The sequence below is a fragment of the Pipistrellus hanaki genome, assembly GCF_964339955.1.
Source record: "Pipistrellus hanaki genome assembly, chromosome: 2".
Taxonomy (NCBI): domain Eukaryota; kingdom Metazoa; phylum Chordata; class Mammalia; order Chiroptera; family Vespertilionidae; genus Pipistrellus; species Pipistrellus hanaki.
The window spans coordinates 129,950,562-129,970,671 of record NC_140504.1 but is presented as its reverse complement, the minus strand read 5'-3'; the positions used below and the strand labels follow the sequence as shown (position 1 = coordinate 129,970,671).

Here is a 20,110-nt window from a genome sequence, read left to right as displayed (position 1 = left end):
ATGTAAATTTCCACGAGGACAGTGGGCGTTATGAATTATAACTGTGAAATGTTAGTCCTTTGAAAGCTATGTGGTGTTTACTTTAGTTCCTCTCTTTCATCTTTCTGATATTTTTTTGTCCTTCAGTTAGAGTGGTTCTAACTGAAGACCAAGATGACATAGCGACACCTATGTACAAAATTTCCCATTCTCTCCAAACACTGAGCCCCTATCCCCAGAAGAAACTTTAATTTCCTGGAAGGAAGCTTTTCCTAACTCTTCCAAATTACTTAATCCTTGCCCATCCTATCACCGTACCTGGAGTTAAACATTATGACCACTTTCCTAAAAAAAGTGGGCACACCATAAAATTAATGAAAAAATGGGACAAACTTGAAAATACATACACACAAAACTATTTTCTAAGTCAACTGAGGCCAAGTAAGGTTCTCAGGGAGCCACAGTTACTGGCTCCTCAGGCTAAGAAGTAGCATTGCAGAGAGGCTGTGGGGTCAGAGGACCTGGATTTGAAACCACGCTGGCTTTGGGACATTGGCAAGTTATGAATTCGACTGTGCTCTCAACCTCTTCCCCCTCCCCCTTCTTTATGGTTTTCTTTTTTTAAAAGAAATTTTTCTTTCTTTATTAAGGTATTATATATGTGTCCTTATCCCCACATTGCCCCCCACTCACGCCCTCACCTCCCTGGTGTCTGTGTCCATTGGTATGCTTATATGCATACATACAAGTCCTTTGGTTGATCTCTCCCCCTCTCACTCACCCTTCCCAACTTTACAATAGCTAATATTTGGAAACAGCCTAAGTGCCCATCAGTGGATGAGTGCATTAAAAAACGGTGGTACGTCTACACAATGGAATACTACACTGATGTAAAAAGGAAGGAACTCCTACCATTTGCAATAGCATGGATGGACCTGGAGAGCATTATGCTAAGCAACATAAGTCAGTCAGAAAAAGAAAAAATATCACATTATCTCACTCATTTGTGGAATATGATGAACAACAAAAACTGATGAACAAAAACAGACCCTGAGACAGAGAAGCATCTATCAGATGTGCCTCAACTTCTTCAAGTCAAATGGAAAAATAATGATGCCTACTTCACAGTAGCACTATATGAAGAAAAAATTACAGATAAAGCAAAGAGACATCTATGGCTCACATTAAGCATTTAATAATAGAGTTATTGCTATATGGTCATCTTCATATTCTCTAGTCTTTAAAATTATTACTTGTAGAACATTTCAGATGAAGAGCAAATGTTTCTCCTGAGCAAATCTCTGCCACAAAGACACTGCCATTCTGGGCATATGGCATAGATGGCAGTATAAAAACCAGATCCTAAAATATCATATTTCTATAGAGTATGAAATCATGAAGGTTTTTAAAGGAAATACAATATAGCCTTGGTTTTACTACAACTCATATGACTGCACAGAAAACACCTTTATTCTCCACATACAACTGAGTAAAGAAGGAAAACACCCTGGCCTGGTGTGACTAGCAATATGTTTTGGACCAGATTACATGGCTCTATCAGCTAGCTTCCTTATCTGTCCAATGAGATTAGTCATTGTCACAATCATCTTTATTATAGAGACTGCTTTTGATAAAACTTAAATCATGAATATGAAAGCACTTAATATATAGAAGACCCATGTAAGTTTATTATTTTTATTCCTCCCAATTTCTATTGAGATCTGTGAACTTGCCGTGATTCACATCAGATTTTCAGGATTCCCTTGTTACTTTCTGTCACTTTCACCCTAAATCAGGTCTGAAATGGGGGGAAAAATACTAAAGAAAGCAAAACAACTTTTTGTTTCTGAAAATCCCAATTAAGCATTCCTGATGAATGAGCTCCCTATTTATTTCAGCCAAGAATATCTGTTACAAAAGTATGTGAGCGGGGAAAGGCAAATATTCAAGGGGGTCAAGAAAGGGTTAATGGTTATCACAAAACTGTGCGAAGAAGACAGATGATGGAACATGCAATGTTAGTACCAAGTCAGTTATAAAAAGAACAGTGACCTCTATCTCCTGACTTTGGACTTAGCAGACAAAGGGCAATACAGGTATATTATGATGCCCATTTTTCACTTTGAAAGCAGATGGTGAGCAGTATCTGAGAATATAATATTGTATACTCTTCTAGATATTTCTGCAAGACTAAATAAACTAAAAGATATAATTCTGAGCATATAAGTAATCCAATAAAATCAGATTTTATTTTCTCCTTCCTCTTCATAACTGAGCACAAAACCAAAGATTCAACATAAATGTAAAAAAAAAAAAAAAAATTGTGTGTAGCTTTTAAGTGTATTAGCGTGTAAATAGTTTATTTGTGCCCCAAATCTATTATTAAACTTATCTTTATTTGTAGCCAATGTGTTTTGATATTTGATAATAGGGGAAAAAATTTACCACTAAATAGAAAACAAGAAAAAGGAGTATTTCTTAAATTCCAAATATCTTATATCTATATATTGCAAATCGAATTTAGCTACAATAAATAGTTCAGGGAATGGATCTAAATTTATGACCTTATATGATATTTACTTATGTAGTATCATAGATGAAAACAAGAGTCAATTTATGTATTTATTTATCTTAGCCTTTAGGAGACTAAGGTTCAGGTGGTGATGTAACTTGAGAAAGTTCACACAGCTAATAAGTGTAGCTAGGGATTTGAGTCCAGAGTTTTCTAAATTCAGCATGTCCACTGCCTCCTCAAATGATGGCTCATCTGAGAATGTGTGCTCACCAAAGAGAGCTGTGAAGCCCACTACTAAAAAGGCAGAATGAGTCAACCAGAGGTGGTCATTGAGCGTTTGCTTTTTATGCAGTAGGTGTAAACTGTTTACTAGGGAAATGACATGGAAAAAGACTGTATTATTGTTACAGTCAGATAATATTTTAAGAAAAGATCAACTGATGATCTTCTTGACCAATTGGTTCAGGTACATTGTCCAAGGAAAAGACTAGGCAACAAGTCACTCTTTCCAACTTCCAAATTTCTAGGATATATCATATTTATCATGGTTATCTCCTATATCTGGATCAAGCCTCCAAAAAAAAGTTTCCTATATTGTGAAAATCCAAAGCAGCTTTTATAAAATCTGCTAAATGCATTAAAAAATGAAATAATCAATGTTTCTAACTCTCTAGCTCTCTCCCTTCCTCAGTGTAAATAATCAAATATTAGGAAATATATATATCAAAGCAATGTAATGAAGCCTGGATAGTATTTTTAACAAATGGTGCTGGAACAACTGGTCACCCACATGCAAAAAAATTAATTTAGACACAGGCCTTATACCCTCCACAAAATTAACTCAAAATGGATCACATACTTAAATGAAAAACACAAAATTATAAAACCTCTAGAAGATAACAGGATAAAATCTAGGTGAATTTGTTTTGGCAGTGACTTTTTAGATATAATGCCAAAGGCAAAGTCCATGAAAGAAATATCAATAAGCTGGACTTCATTAAAATTAAAAATTTCTGCTATGCAAAAAACACTATCAAAAGAAAATATCTGCAAAACATATACCAGATAAAGGACTTTGTAGATCCAAAATGTGCAAAAAAAAAAATATATTAAAACTCAACAAAAACCTCAATTAAAAATGGGCCAAAGACCTTAACAGACCCTCATCAAAGGAGATATATAATAAGCATGCAAAAAAAAATGTGGTGGCACTAGGTGTATGAAAATTATTTGTATTTTCCTCTCAATTTTGTGTGAACCTAAAGCTGCTCTAAAAATAAAGTCTATTTAAAAGAGAGAGAGAGAGAGAACCAAAGATAAATAAACTATAGTCATACTGATTCTTATACATTTAATATTCTTAGAAAAATGCATAGCATTTCTTATCTTCTTAGATAGAGTGAAGAGAAAATATATTCATGGATAACAAAGCTCCATGAGATCCTCTATAGAAACATACTATTGCAGGAGGATGACAGTGACAAGTAAGGGTAAGATAAGCATTCATTTAAAGGCTGTGCTTGAACCAATGGACACAGACAGTAGTGGAGAAAGGGCATGTGCTGGGTGGTGGCAGTGGCCAGGGAGAGATCAAAGGGGGGAAAAGGAGATATATGTAATACTTTAAACAGTAAAGAATTTAAATTAAAAAATAAAATAAAGGCTATGCTTGCATACATAGAAACAGCTTTAAAATACATACTCACTGACAGTGAGCACTAATTAGACTCCTATATAAAAAAGGGTAATATGCAAAAAGACCAAAAGGCAGAATAACTGAACAATCAATCAAAGCATAATATGCTAATGATATGCTAAGACTGCTCAAATGCTTGCTATGATGTGCACTGACCAATGGGGAGCAGATGCTCCAACCAGTAGGTTAGCTTGCTGCTGGGGTCCAGCCAATTGAGACTGAGTGAGATGGGCCAGACACGCCCTGGAGCCCTCCCAGGGTCCCTCCAGAGCCCAAACATATGCAGTTGGGTCCCTCAGACTGGTCTGCACCCTCTCACAATCTGGGACCCTTTGGAGAGCCAGTTTCAGCCCCATCCCATAGGCCACTCCCTTGAGAGAGTGCTAGATACAGGGCTCATGGCTGGTGAGCACTGTTGCAGCAACTCAAGCCTCTCCTGATCAGGACTGATTAGGGGCAAGCCCATGGCAGGCACAGTGGGGCTGGGATGAGTGGGAGTGGCAGGTAGGAGCTTCAGGCAGTGTTGGACTGTGGGTTTTGGCATGATCTCTGCAGGCCACCCAGAGGGACCCCACCTGTGCACAAATTTGTGCATTGAGCCTCTAGTAGAGTAATAAATGCTATCCCTTGACAAGTGTAACATAGATAGCTTTGGCTTATGCCACTTCAGAATGTAAAAGATAACCTAGAACCCCACTGTCAGGGGACATAGATGCCTAGCTTGTAGTGCAGATCAAACAAAAAATAAGAGAAAAAGTTCCCACATGATGTTATGTATAAACTAGTATAAAAGTGATTTATGTAAGAGATACTGTTTATGTTGGAAAGGTATAACAAGGTTATAAACAGCTTTTATTCAGTTGGTTCAATACCAATGCAAAGCTCATGTCTTAAATGGCTCCATGAGTGGTTCATCAGGAGCCAACTACAAGTCTACAAATCTGTTTACTTTAAAACAAGACAAGAACAGGCTGGTTCATTGTTCATGCATCTTTCTGAGGAACAGATATAAAACTTTCTAAGGGAACACTGCTATGTTCCAACTATAGCTTTGTTGGCTTTCCTAAGCACCTTTATAATTTTTCTAACTTTCTTCTGAAAAGATCCATAAACTATTAACAGAGGTTTATGGTAAAGAGAAGCATCTGAGCATACGCTAAAGTTGAGACTCGGATTTTTGAAGGTCAATTAAAATCCTCTTATTATCTAAGGGGAATACTTAAATGAATTCTGATTTGATGATTCCGTTTTTAAAGATTCCAAAGAAGTGATTCCTGAAGGAATATCTAATCTTAACTCAGCTTTTCAGATTTTTTAATTATACAGAAGTTCCTTTCTGAAGACCCAATGAAAGATACGACACCATGTCTGCTTTACTCCACAGTTTCTTCTGTTGCTTTTAAGAGACAACTGTCCTTGACCAGTTTCCCTCCACTGGGTAGAGCAGACTAGTCAGAGTCAGAGGAAACTTTTTTAAATTTTATCTCCTGTGTGCTTTGATTGTTGAGTATGTTAATGGCAGTGAACAACCTTGAATAACAGGTAGTATAAAATACAAACATTGTAATCCTTAATAAGATAAACTATAATCAGAAGTACTGAACTTAAAAACAGAATCATGCCTGGACCGGTTTGGCTCAGTGGATAGAGCGTCGGCCTGTGGACTGAAGGGTCCCAGGTTCAATTCCCATCAAGGGCATATACCTTGGTTGAGGGCGCATCCCCAGTGGGGGGTGTGCAGGAGGCAGCTGGTTGATGTTTCTCTCTCATTGACGTTTCAAATTCTCTGTCCCTCTCAATTCCTCTCTGTGTAAAATCAATAAAATATATATATTTTAAAAAACAGAATCATAATACTGAGAGAAGTCTTAATGATAATTTGGTCTAACACCTTATTTTATAAATTGGAACATAAAATAATTTTATATTTGGATATGAGGTCCATTAAAATCAAGTAACTATCACCTTTACAATTCTAGTTACTGGCAAATCCAAGTCCAGATCCCCAATCTTGATTCCCATTTCTTTTTATTACATTGCTGGAATGGAATGGAATGACCCTAACCCTATGTTTACCATTTTTAATCAAACTATCAATTCTCTTCTTTTTCATGGTTGGGTGTAAATAACTTCTTTCCAGAATTCATAAGGATACCTGGTACCACGGAGTGTGTGCTTGGGACTAGGCTAGAGACAAGCCCTAGGAGAGTGGAGGGGCCTGGCTGTGGCAGGAGAGTGTGGAGCCTGCAGGGAGAGGCCATGTGAACGGCACCACCAACACACACACACTGAAAGGGCAGCTCTCCAATACTCCGAATGAAAACCGGTTGAGAGAGCAATAAGATGTTCATCCCACTCTTCAATGAAGAGAAGGGGGTTGGAGTGGAGAAATTAGGCAACGCTATTAGAAAAGAATTGCTTAGAATAAGGCGAGGGCGGTAGAAGGTAGAGATAGATGTTCTTTATGTATGTTCCAGGTCAAACAGAAACTTGGAGCAGAGATATTGCAAAATCCAGAGCTCACAGGCTAAAAAAAAAAAAAACCTGCACAGTTCCACTTCTCCCTCCAGAGTTCCAAATTTGATCCCTAAACTACCAATGTAAAAAAGGCCAATACTAGTATTGGGAAGAAAGACATTCCAAACTCTTACAATTTATGAAGATTGAAACTGATGAAACTGATGAGACAGGATTGCCAAAGAGAGAGAGAGAAATTCATTTATTCCCCCAGGTGAGAACTTGGTAAATATCCCCAAGTGATTATTATGGATGGGAAAAGGTGAGCAAAAATTATATGGATGTGAATATAAATCTTGCTTTCAATTATATTTGCCTTATCAATAGCAACTCTTGGGCCTGAAACTTCTAATCCAAAGTTTCTAACTCCAAGTGTCCCAAACCATGGGCACTCACTAAAGATAATATCTCACCGAAACTAGTTTGGCTCAGTGGATAGAGCGATGCTCTACGGACTGAAAGGTCCCAGGTTCGATTCTGGTCAAGGGTATGTAGCTTGGTTGTGGGCACATCCCCAGTAGGGGTTGTGCAAGAGGCAACTGATTGATGTTTCTCTCTCATCAATGTTTCTAACTCTCTATCCCTCTCTCTTCTTCCCTGTAAAAAATCAATAAAATATATATTTTTAAAAAATAAAAAATAAAAATAATATCTGCCCTCTGAGGTTTGAAGGTCCTCAGAGTGAAGGTATGGGAGGGTGGTGGTAAGGTGGAAAGATCACCCAAGGGGCTTGTTTGCATGCATATAAGCCTAACCAATGGACACAGACACCAGGGGGGTGAGGGCATGAGTAGGGGTGGGGGAGGGGGGACTATAGGGGGATAAGGACACGTATGTAATACCTTAATCAATAAAGAAATTAAAGAAAAAGAAAAGCAAAAAAAAAAAAAATCAGCCAACATGGAAGCACTGACACATGATAAACTTAACTTATAGACTTAAATAAATTCCTAGGACAATGCATCAAGAGTTTTAGAGCCCTGCCTAAACCTGTTTGGCTCAGTGGATAGAGCATCGGCCTGCAGACTAAAAGGTCCCAGGTTCGATTCCGGTCAAGGGCATGTACCTTGGTTGCGGACACATCCCTGGTAGGGGTGTGCAAGAGACAGCTGATCGATGACTCTCTCTCATTGATGTTTCTAACTCTCTATCCCTTTCTCTTCCTCCCTGTAAAAAAATCAATAAAATATTTTATTGATATTTTAAAAAAAAAAAAAAAAAAAAAGAGTTTTAGAGCCCTAACTTGTTTGGCTCAGTGGATAGATAGAACATCGGCCTATGGATTGAAGGGTCCCAGGTTTGATTCAGGTCAAGGGCATGTACCTTGGTTTCGGGCACATCCCCAGTAGGGAGTGTGCAGGAGGCAGCTGATCAATGTTTCTCTCTCATCGATGTTTTTAACTCTCCATCACTCTTCCTTCCTCCCTGTAAAAAAATCAATAAAATATATTTTTAAAAGAGTTTTAGATAATATGGTTACAACACATATTTGAAAACCAGATATTCAAAAATACTGATTATATATAATGCTACCAATTTAATTTAAAAGTGTTATACATAATATCAATAAGTTCCTTAACATCATATTCAAATGTATGCTGCACTGAATATTTTTAATCTATATGCTATAACATATCATAGGTCATGCTTTGGCATACCTTCCCTTTGATGAATTATTCTTTAAATGTATTAAAAGAATAATAACTACCATAAAAAAGATAGTATCTTATCCCTCTCACTTTCCATATCCTTTGCTGACATTTAATAGCTGAGAAGTAAAAGAGGTTTCTAAATACTGGGTTTTAGTTTATAGATTTCAGTTCTCCATGTTCTTTCTACCCCCAAATTATTACTGAAATATAGAGTTGGGTCCTTGGAGGGGAAAATAACCTACTGTTTAGAAATAAAACAAAATATGGGCTTACTTTAATATACATGGTGAGGGGTAGGTGGAGGTTAATAGTTTTTTCCAACCCTGTTCTAGTGTCAAGAGGGCCAAATCCCCAATGGCAAAGGCAATACTATCTTCCAATCAAATAAATGAAGCCTTCTATGCTATTCTTTATACAAGAAAGATAAGGACAATGGACTCAATATCAATTTATAGAAGTTGGGGAAAGATACTACTCTTCACTGAAAGTGAATGTCTTGGCCCTGCTGGTGTGGCTCAGTGGTTGAGCATCCATCTAGGAACCAGGAGGCTGCTGTTCCAGGTCAGGGTACATGCCCAAGTTGCAGGCTAGATCCCCAATGGGGGACGCAAAGGAGGCAGTCTATCAATGATTCGCTCTCATCATTGATGTTTTTAAATCTCTCTTACCCTCTCCCTCCTCTCTAAAATCAATAAAAAAGAAAGTTAATGTTTTGGGTTCCATGTAGGCTTTGGGAAAATTAATATGAATCCTCTTGAAAGCAGAAATAGTAATCCAAACAAGTAATATTATTTCTTCCCCCAAAACAAACAAACAAACAAACAAACAAACAAAAACAATCTTTGGATAATTGGGATTTGAGAAGAATGGTGTTGTTTTCTGAATCTTGTGCCATTGTGGATATATGATAATTAGCATTCACTGTTGAAATTATGAAGCAGTACCTTTGCTATATTATTCAAAAGCCTTGACTCGCTATTTTCAGATTAAAATGAAGACTAAAACACTGAACTTTACCATGTCTGAATGTCTGTGGGCTATTTTCCCCTCAACCAACAAACTTACTTAAACTCCCAACTTTTAAACTGCTAAAACCATGGAAACATTAATAATGACTCTCCTTCATTAAACCTCAACTTCCCCTCCCACTTGTACTTTGGACCAGTTTATTCACTTCAAAGCAAGCAACAGCATCCTGTTCAGCTACTCAGCAGTACCTCTGTATCTTCACCAACACCTTCAACCAAAAGCCACAAGAAACTCCATGATCTCCACATTCCTCCTCCTCCTCCAGGGACGGCAATTATGTAACCTCCAATTTTTTAAATTATATTTTTTTATGTTTTCAGTTGCCATGGGAAAGAATGTTTGGTCAGCTCCATCTGCAAGGGGTAATTACTGGCTTTTCCTACACATACACACCACACACCTGCAAGGCTGCAAAGAAAAATAATACATAATTAAAGAATTTTTCAAAAAGGCCAAGCAAGTGTCAACCAAACGATGTTTTGCTCTGCTACTGGTAGAAATAAACAAGGGCAGCTATATATTGCCAGCTAAACTCAGCATTTTCAGTTTAAGTATTAATATGAATTAATATTTCCTCCTAATTTAATATTTGTCAGGAACTATGGACTAAGCACTTTAAATGAGCCATCTTCATAGTATATGGGTAAGCTCCATAAATATAAATTTATAATTCTAATTTTACAGAAAATTAAGGAGGTTAAGAGAGGCTGAGTAATTCTCACAGGGCTAATTAGTGGTGGAGCCAGGATTCAAACCCAGAACCCACAGTTTTGCTGGCCTGGCTTGTCACTCGTGGTGGCTCCTGACCACAGCCTGTGTTGTAACTTCAACTAGCTTCTAGGCTGGTCCATTGACCTGTTGAAGGGACTCAAACTACCACTCAAACATCTCATGAAGAAAAAAAAAAAGAGACACAAAATTTTGTTGGTACCAAAATGCATAGGACCATAGGTCACAGCAGTCAAAAGGATTCTCTTTCATTATCTCAGCACAAAGTAAGTATGCATGTGTGACATTCAAATCGTGTGACCTTTTCCTTTGTCTTAATCTTTTCATTTCCTGGAGCTAACTTCTCGATGTTCACAGTTCTTGTTCATAAAAATACTCTCTGCTAAAGTACGTCATAAAGTTAACTTTGACTCTTAGCAGATTTGCGAGTTTGCAATAATGAGAAGAGCAATTGATCTGCTTTCATTTACTTTATTTTCCTGGGAGAAGAAATATTTCACTTTGGCCTCTTTGGTAATTTAGGTAATCATTGAGATTCTCATAATCCTTACACAGAGGACCTGATTCCTAAGGGTGCAAGGTATAAACAAGTCCCAAAGAAATCTATGTTAATAGTGTAAAGTTTAAAATATGATTTAAAGAAAGAGAGCCTTACAGTAGGCTGGCAATATTAAACGTTCTGTTTTTTTAACATGTCAACAAACACTAGCCTAGTTTTCGGAAGGACCAGACTCATCCTGCCCCCTCTCCCAAAGCCCCTCATCTCCCTTAACTCCACCTATCACAGAAGATTCCAGACAGTGTGGAGCGCAAGACCACCCCTTCTCCTTCAGCATAGTAAGTCCGGCAGTCACAGGGCTGCCTTGCAAGAGTTTGGTAAGACCTGGCTCCCGTCCCTTGGCCTCATCTGACCTTGTCTCTCTGCCATATCACTCATCTCCTGGAAAGGAACCTATTTCCAAGCCTCTTCCACAACAGCGGCAGGAAAGGAATTTTGAGTCCCTGAGTGTTAAGTAAACTGGGTGGAAAGAAGTCCAGCCTGGCTTCCGTAGGGGGGAGATGAGACGGAGGGCTCGGGGGAAATACAATGATATACTTTCACTTTGCCAGATTCCCATCCCTTCTCTGGCCTCCGGCAATGCCAGGAGAGAAAGCCAAAAGGAGGTGGGAGGATAAGTGGAAACAGCTCCTCCTCTTCCCTTGCGCTTCCTGGCCGGCTCTCTGTAAACACGTCTTGGCCACCCTTCCTTCCCCACGCAGGAGCCTGGGAGCCGCACAGGCCTGCCCGGCTGCAGGGCCCGACCCGGTGCCTCCAGAGCTCCCTGAGGACCTGGACATGGGGGTGGTCAGGGAGGCGACAGGGTGGGTTCAGGGAAGCCCGTCCAAGGCCATGACCTTCCCCTAAACAACTAGAGCTGTTGGAGTCGCCTCCCAGAGGTGAGGGGAAGGGTGTTCAGATAAAGTCCTTCTCTCAGCACCACACTCTTGACCTCCTCCTGGGGAGCAGCGCAAAGGACTGAGGTGGAGTCCAGGCCAGCACTGCCCAGAGAGGGGAGGGATTCCGCCTGTGGGAATGGAAGGCCCGCGGGAGAGCAATGAGGTCGTGGTGCTGAAATCCCTGCTCACAGACCCAGGGCCAGAGCAGAGCCTGTAATTAAAAGTAAACTTGGCAGCGGCTCTCCTAACACAGGAGGCAAAAAGTTAATGTCTGATGAGCTGGGGCCCATGCCAAACTCCAGCTCAGCGCCCTCCCCACAGGGGACTAGTTCAAAGGAATGAGGTCTAGGGGTGGCAGACCAACCCAAGGCGGCAGCAGGGAGCCCCTCTGCTGGGCTTGGTACCACCGCGCCCGTCTCTTCCACAAGCTCTGGACACCATCTTGACCACTAGGCAGAGCTGAGGCTGGCCTTTACTGGACTTCAGATATCCCTGGCTCCGTACGCCAGGTCTGTACTGTCTAGTGAGCTGGCCACTAGAAACACATGGCTCTTGAGCACTGGAAATGTGGCCAATCCAAATTGAGAAGTGCTATGAGCTTAAAATGAGCAGCAGATCACCAAAATTTAGTATGAAAAATAGACTATCTCCATTTTTAATATTCATTCCATATTGAAATGATAGTGTTTTAGGTATGTCAGGTTCAATAAGATGTATTGTTAAAATAAACGTCACCCGTTTTCCTTCCTGTTTTTTTTTGTTTTTTGTTTTTTGTGTGTTTTTTTTGTGTTTTTTTTTAACATGGCTACTAGAAAATATACCTCTTGCATTACATTTCTATTGGACAGGATTGTTCTGGGTATATCATTAATGCAATTGAATGAATTAAAGAAAGAATGCTGACTTTAAATCAGCACTGATATTTTTTTCATCCACAGAGGAGTAGTCAATAGAAATGGTTAAAAAAAAAGAATGAGGCATCCTTGTTCTTTGAAATAACTGTGTATCTGGAGCTACATTTAATTCTGAGTCACTTGCTCTGAGAAAATGCTTACTAACCACCCAGGACTCCAAAAGGATGAGAGGGCGACGGACTGTCGGCCAAGCCACACCACTGAGGCCAGACTGGACCTCCAGGCCTGGGAGACAGCAGTGCAGAGGACAGACAGCACCCTTCCCAGCACACAGACTGTCAGAGGAGATCAAACAACTACTCTGGGAACCCCAGGGTTTCCCAAGCTTCTTTCCATCCTAAGCTAACTATTACCTCCATCTGTCTGTTTGCTTTTAATATGCTCTTTAAAGCTGCTTTAGGAAACTTCGTTACAAATCAAAATCACTATGATTTATCACCCCACACATATCAGGATGGCCACTTTTACAAAAATTAAAATAGAAAAGTAACAAGTGTTGATGGAGTTGTGGAGAAAGTGGGAGCCATGTGCACTGTAAAATTCCCACCAACAGTGCAGGTATGGCAGACAGTATGGAGGTGTCTCAAAAAGTTAAACACAGAATTACCATATGATCCAATAATTCCACTTCTCAAAGATATATCTGCTCACCCATAGTCACTGAAGTATTATTCAAAATATCCCAAATGTCCACTGGCAGATAAATACATTTTAAAAAATGGGGCATATACAAAGGAACGTTGTTCAGCCTTAGAAAGGGAAAACCTACCATATACTATAACATGGATGAATCTCGAGGACATCATGCCAAGTGAAATAAGCCAGTCAGAGAAGGACAAATACTGTATCATCTCACTTATATGAGTCCTTGGAGTAACCAAGCCCATACATCATCTTGCAGTACTGAAACTCGGTACCCATTGTTGTTCGCCATTGTGCACCTAACAATGGTTTAAATGGTAAATTTTATATTATGTTTTTTACCACAATAAAAAAAAGGAAAATGCATAGCATAACCAATTTTACTGCTACTGAAGAATTCACAATGAAGACCCTGATCCAGTCTAACATTTTATCATCTTTACCATAATAAAAAGAAGAAAATGTACTCAGATATTTGCACACCAGTGTTTATAGCAGCATTATCCAAAAGGTGGAAATAATCCAAAATCTCCATTGGTGAATAAGCAGATAAACAAAATGTGGGGTGTGCATACAATGAAATATTATTCAGCCTTTAGAGAAACGAAATTCCAACACCTGCTACAACATGAATAAACCCTGAAGACATCAGGCTAAGTGAAACACACCAGTCACAAAGGGCAATACTGCAAGATCTCACTACTATTAAGTATCTTAAGCAATCAAATTCATAGTGACTGAAAGTAGAATGGTAATTGACAAAGGTGGTGGGAAGCAGGCTTAGGAATTACTGCTTAATAGGTAGAGAGTTTTGGCTTGGGAAGATGTAAAAGTTCTGGAAATGGATGGTGGTGATGGTTGCACAACAGTGTGGCAGCATATAATATGTATAAACTATACATTTAACAAATGGGTTAAAGTGATATATTTTATGTTATGTATATCTCACCACAATTTAAAAAAGAGAGAGATAGAAAATGTTATGGGAGGATAGAGAGGAGAGAATCCAGTTGAGTCAGGAAGATCTGAATGGCCCTTGGATTATCGAATAGGAATTCACATCTGTCCCTGCAGGGCTGCCTGCAAATGCTGACGGGGCATCACTGCTCTTTCTCTCTAAAGCAGACAGTCCCTGTGACAGCATTCTGTCTCCCAGGAAGTGTACCACCTTTTCACTTTGCTGCTTGAACTTGCCGTGAGCTTCAAAAGACACAAGAGTGTGCCCATGAATGACAGAAAGGGAGGGAATGTGTGTGCGCACACTATTTTGGATAAGAATGATCTATTTCCTTCAATCCACCATTTACTAGTATATTCTTTGCCCGTGTCCACTCTTGCCTATGCCAAAGTCAGTAACAACAATAAAAAGCAGCAGTACTGATGGCAAGACAATTCTTTCAAATACTGTGTTATTTATACCATGATCTAGCAAGGTAAAAATAACAATAGTTATTCGGTCACAAGCTCTTTAAAAATCACAGCGTTTATCATGAAGACCATTTCACCAATGAGGAAACTGAGGTTGATAAAAGCATTTGTCCAAGGACACAATGGAGATGAGATTTCCCCCTCGGGTCTGACTGACTCCAAACTAGAGTTCCTGACTGCTGCATGAGGGTGCACTTTGTAAATGAAGGCCGCCTAAACAGGGAGAGGAAACAGAAGAACAAGTGGGGGAAGGCAGGGCAGGTACCTGGGAGCTAATTCCATTGCCAAGACAGGAGTGAGACCTACCTACACCCACATACGGTGTGAAACCGAATGTTTTAGGAGGACCAATTACCATGACAATTTCAACACCTTCTTTTTTAATTTCTGAAACTCTGCTGTACAAACAGGAACCAAGAGAAAATGACAACCTACAAAAGAGAACGTCTGGCTGGGGGAGGAGGTGACTAGTCTGCTCTCTGCCAGGGCCCCTCCCGCTAAATTACTTATTAAAGGACTTAGACAAGAGGAAAAAAAAATATCAGAGGGAAAACAGCAATGTACTCCAGCCAGGGTACTGACCCCTCATGAATGATAATTTCCACAAATTGTTTGTGCTTTCTAAAAGAGTACGCTTTGTATCAAAGGCGAGCCAGAGAAAGAGTCATCAGAGGGCTGGATTCTTAGTTCACAGCTTTAATTGATGTTTCGCCTAAACCCAGGTCACAGCCCCAACATGTTCACCACGGAGCTCAGATTACTTACTGGTCAGTTCAGTGAAAATGGGACAGAAAACCTCACTAAGGAGCAACAGCTCCCTGAATCTGTTCACTCATATCCTATCTCACCCGGAAATCCAGAAAATTACCGCCAGACACATCACAGGATCAAAGCCTTTGCATCCAGGAGAAGCTTAAAAGGACACAGACTTTTCCATTTGCTCTGCTCTTCCCTCCACGGGATTATCTTCCGAAATCCCCAAGCGTCTACCCTTGACACAGCTTTCTCCCTCACCACGCTGCCCACCCTCCCACCTATCCCCATCCATTTTCAAGCGCCTGGCAAGCACAAAAAGGAGAAACAAAGGGCAAATGCCAGTCTGTGGCCTCTGTCTGGACTTAGCCAAGCATGGTATGTGAATCAGGTGTGTGGAATGGAAGTTTCCATGGCAACAAGACTTCAAGGCAGGCAGGGGAGTCACATATTCTTTCTACCAAGGTAACAGAAACACGGAGGCCGCCCAAGAGAGGCTGAAGGGGGACACAGCGAGTTCAGAGTTCTCTGGTGACTGCAAGGACCTAGGTCCTCATTGCCTCCTCCCCACCCTCTGCTGCTCCTTGAAATAATCTATCATCCCTCTTTTGGGGGAAAGGAAGGGACACATTAAAGAAGTCTTCTCTTAAAGGGATGCTTATGAGGAAAAATGTAGAAAGGACTACAAGAGGAAAGTGTTTTCTTTAGTAGACAAAGCAGCTCTTTTGGGCAACAGGTTTGGGAGCCCTGGCAGCCTGGCCCACTCTGGCTCCTATGGGGGCGCTTGCACTTCCACCAAGCTGCTCCGCATTACCTTGCAACATGGTCACCTTGGTGAACCCAATCAGTAATGAAAAACTCCTGAGCTACACTGTGTTTTACAGATTTTTTTTTTAAATTGTATTCGCTGTAGATAGCTACATTATTCTAAACTTTTAGGGAAAATATTTATTGTTGTTTGATTTTTAAAAGCTTGGTTTCTTAGACCCATGACTTGGAGGCAAAGAAAAAAGTATACAATTTTAATAACATCAAAGTTAGCTTTGGTAATCTAGCTGGACAGAGGTAGTCTGAAGGTCAGGTGGTCTATGTTGCTGTTAGGGCTTCTTAAGCTATTTTTCCTAACTTGAGACCCAAACCAGGTAAGACTTTCCACCCTTGTTTAGCTCTACTCCTCTGAGTCTGTCCGGTGACTCCAGGCACTGAACAAGAGAACTGCTGTGCTGCCTCTGCTAATGGATCTACTGTGGCTTCTCATTCTCCCGGTGGCATCCCAGAAGCCCTTCTGCCCTGCACGCCTGATCGTGCCACTCAGGCTCCAGACCTTCCAGATGGTTCCTCATTGCAAATCTCTCATCATGGCTTCCAAGCCCACACATGGTCTCGCATCTGCTTACATCTTTAGTCCCATCATCTCCCATTCTCCAGTGTACACTCCACATTCCAGGCAAATTCAACTATTCTTAATTCCCCAAATTTACCATTATCCTCTTACCTTTTGCCCTTGATGTTACTGTTTCCGAGAGGGAGGGGAGGGGAGAGAAGGGGAGGAAACACCACACTTAATTACTACTTTCTTAATATTTCAAGTAAGATATCACTCACTCCAAGAAGCCCAAGTCCTTAAAGTCCTAAGGTGCAATCGCAGCACCCAGGCTGCCCCAGCTCAGCACCATCATCCAATTCTCTGTCAGCTTCATGTCTATGATTCCATCCAAGTCACAGGAAGAGCAAGAAGTGTGCCATGTTCAATTTGAAGCCCAGCACATAGGAGGTGACCATTCAAGATCTACCAAAACCATTGAATGAATGAATGAATGAATGATCACAATGGCAAGCATGACATGGTTGATCACAAAGTGCACCAACCACATCTGGGCTCAAGCTTCGCAGTCCTGTTCTGCTGCTTGTTAGTTCTGTGGCTTCAGTGAACCTCAGATTCCTGCTTTTTTTTTTTTTTTTTGATTCCCGCTTTTCAACTGGTGTAGCTATGCTTGTCCATGATTATTATAACCATAAAAAAGCATCAAATGAGTAAGTGTCAAATTCTTTGTGAACATTTTAATAAGTTTATGGAGAATGTCATTTCCAGAAGGAGGCTGAATAAGAAAGAGCAGAAAGGAGAAGTGATCTGAGAGACAGAATGACCACAGGGGCAGAATCTGAAGTAGAAAACTGGGAGCTATAGATATTCATGGTATACTGCCACATACAGCATAGATTGGCTTCTTTTTGTTTTTTTCTTTAAACTATACGAGAACATATTTAGAAAGTCAAAGAGGTAGAGAAATAAGCTGTAGAAGAAATGGGCTCAAGAAATAAGTGACAGAGGCAAAAGAAGGGCCCTTGGAACTTAGGAGAGAGAAAGGTAAAGGTAATCCGCTCAGGAAGAGGGGGATGGGGAAGGGTATGGGAAAGGCACAGGCCTGCTCCATGAAGGGAGAGTGCCTACTTCTTTTTGACAGATAATTATGCTCCCCTCTTCCCCATTTTGGGCCCAGACATTCTTATTATCCTCAATTTCCCATTTATATACCATGTTCATTTCCACCAAATACTACTATGTAGTATTAACAGTTCTTGAGCTTTAGTTTACTCTCCTTCCAACTGTTAAATGCCCTCTCTTTCCCCATGTTCCATGTGAATCTTACCAATACATCATTATCCATAATCATCCCCATCTATAAGGCCTTTCTTCAATAAAGTAACTCAGCCACATCTCTCCTCCTGATCTTTTAGTGCAATAAGGGCCCACACTTCCCTCTTCAGTGCTTTATCTTCATTCTTTTCACATATGTGCCATTCCCTTTCTTATTTATTTATTTATTTATTTAATTTTTTAAAAAATTAAATTATCTTTGTACATGCCCTTTCTAAAAGGACCTCACACATCTGAAGAGCCAAGTCTGGGTTAAAAACAAAGGGAGCTGGCAGAGGAGGTGAGACGTAAAAAGTGTACTAAGAATTAGAAAATCATATTGACTAGTCTGCCAAGAAAACAAAATTTTATAATGAAAAATGAGAAATTTAGCTAGCTAGCCAGTTTCTGAACTTTAAGATTCTGTGGTAGTTGAACATGACACATTACGAAGAGGGCATCAGGTAATGTTTCAGAGAGAAGGGAGCAAGTAGAGGACATGGTTTCCCAAGTCAGTATACCAAGTGATTTCTTATCCTGAAGAAGAAAACCAAGAAGAAGTGAAAAAGCAAAAGGAAATGGAAACCAGATGGAAAAAAAACCACCAGAGTGTTCAATCAACAACATTTTGCTGAGTACTGTTGTCCCCTGTCTGGAAAACTGTTTTAGGTGTGTGCTTGGGGTACACAGGGTGGGAAGGTTCTATGCAGAGAATGAAACAACAGCATCTGTGCTTGCAAGGCCTAGTAGTCTACATAGGATGACAAACACACAGAGATGGCAGCATAAATAAAGATTTAAGTCAGTGCATGAGAAGTGCCAAATGAGCACTGCAGACTAAGGATAGATCACTGCATGCTGAAGTATTCAGGGAAGACTTTTCTCAAGAGGTGACCTAACTGCTCTATTTTTTTCTTTTATTTTTATTAAATTTATTGGAATGCATTAATTAATAAAATTATATAAGTGTCAGGTGTATAGTTCTATAATACATCATCTTTATATTGTACGAGTGGTCTGGTGCACAAAATTTGTGCACAGGGCCAGGGGGCAGGGGAGTTGTCCCTCAGTCCAGCCTGCACCCTCTCAGGTTGGGGACCCCTTGAGAAATATCCAACTGCTGGTTTAGGCCCAACTCCACAGATGGTTAGATATCCCTCTCCCAATATGGTACTGCTGGCTCCTAACCGCTCACCTGCCTGCCTGCCTGCCTGCCTACCTGATCACTCCTAACCTCTCTGCCTGCCTGCCTGATTGCCCCTAACTGCCCTCCACTGCCAGCCTGACCTCGCCCCCAACTGCTCTCCCCTACCAGCCTGATCGCCCCTAATGGCCTATGCCTCAGCCCCCACCACCATGACTTTATCAGGAAGGAAGTCAGACATCTGAAAAATGGCTGGTTGACCTGGTCTAATTAGCATATTTCCCTTTTAGTAATATAGATAGATTATATAGGATAGGATTGCTTAAATGAGGGGGAGAGGAGCCTTTTTCAGCAAGAGGAGATGCTCTTGGAAGACAAAAATACATAATCCCTATATTTTAACTGATAGCCAGCCAAATGCACTATACTACCAAACTGGTCATTAAAAAAATTGAACCACTTTCCTACACCTTACACCAAATAGCTGTTGTCCTTAAAACCTCTCTACAGCCCCCACCTTAGGTTCTTAATTTTCAGTTCAACCAGATTAGGTTCTGCTTGGTCGGTTTCTATGCCAGTCAGTGTCAAAAGCTTTGCCTCCTAGGCAGCCATTGGCTCCTCACACTTCACCCAGATTTGGTTCTCATTGGTTGGTTTCTATGCCAGTCAGTGTCAAAAGCTCCACCTCCTAGGTAGCCATGGGCTCCTCACAGGTCACCCAGATTTGCTTCTAATTCTTCGGTTTCTATGCCAGTCAGTGTCAAAAGCTCTGCCTCCTATGCAGCCATTGGCTCCTCACACATCACTCAGATTTGGTTCTGATTGGTTGGTTTCTATGCCAATCAGCATCTCTAGGCCTATCAATGGGCCTGATCAGAGAGGCAGGGCTGGTCAGCAGTCTGAGCAGAGGCAGAGAGAAAGACAGGCGAAGCTGCTGGCCAGGCCCGGAGCAAAAGAGGGAAGCTATGGATCAGACCCTGCTTCTCTCTCCCCAGGCTTCTCTCCAGGCCTGATCCACAGCCCCCTTGGCAGTCAGT

General features: G+C 40.6%; 1 protein-coding gene across 15 annotated transcripts in view; it reads right to left on the bottom strand.

Annotated features, from left to right (window-relative positions):
* Window positions 1-20,110, bottom strand: part of LOC311616575 (uncharacterized protein) — a 413,605-nt gene that overhangs the window by 92,468 nt on the left and 301,027 nt on the right. The window lies entirely within an intron of this gene.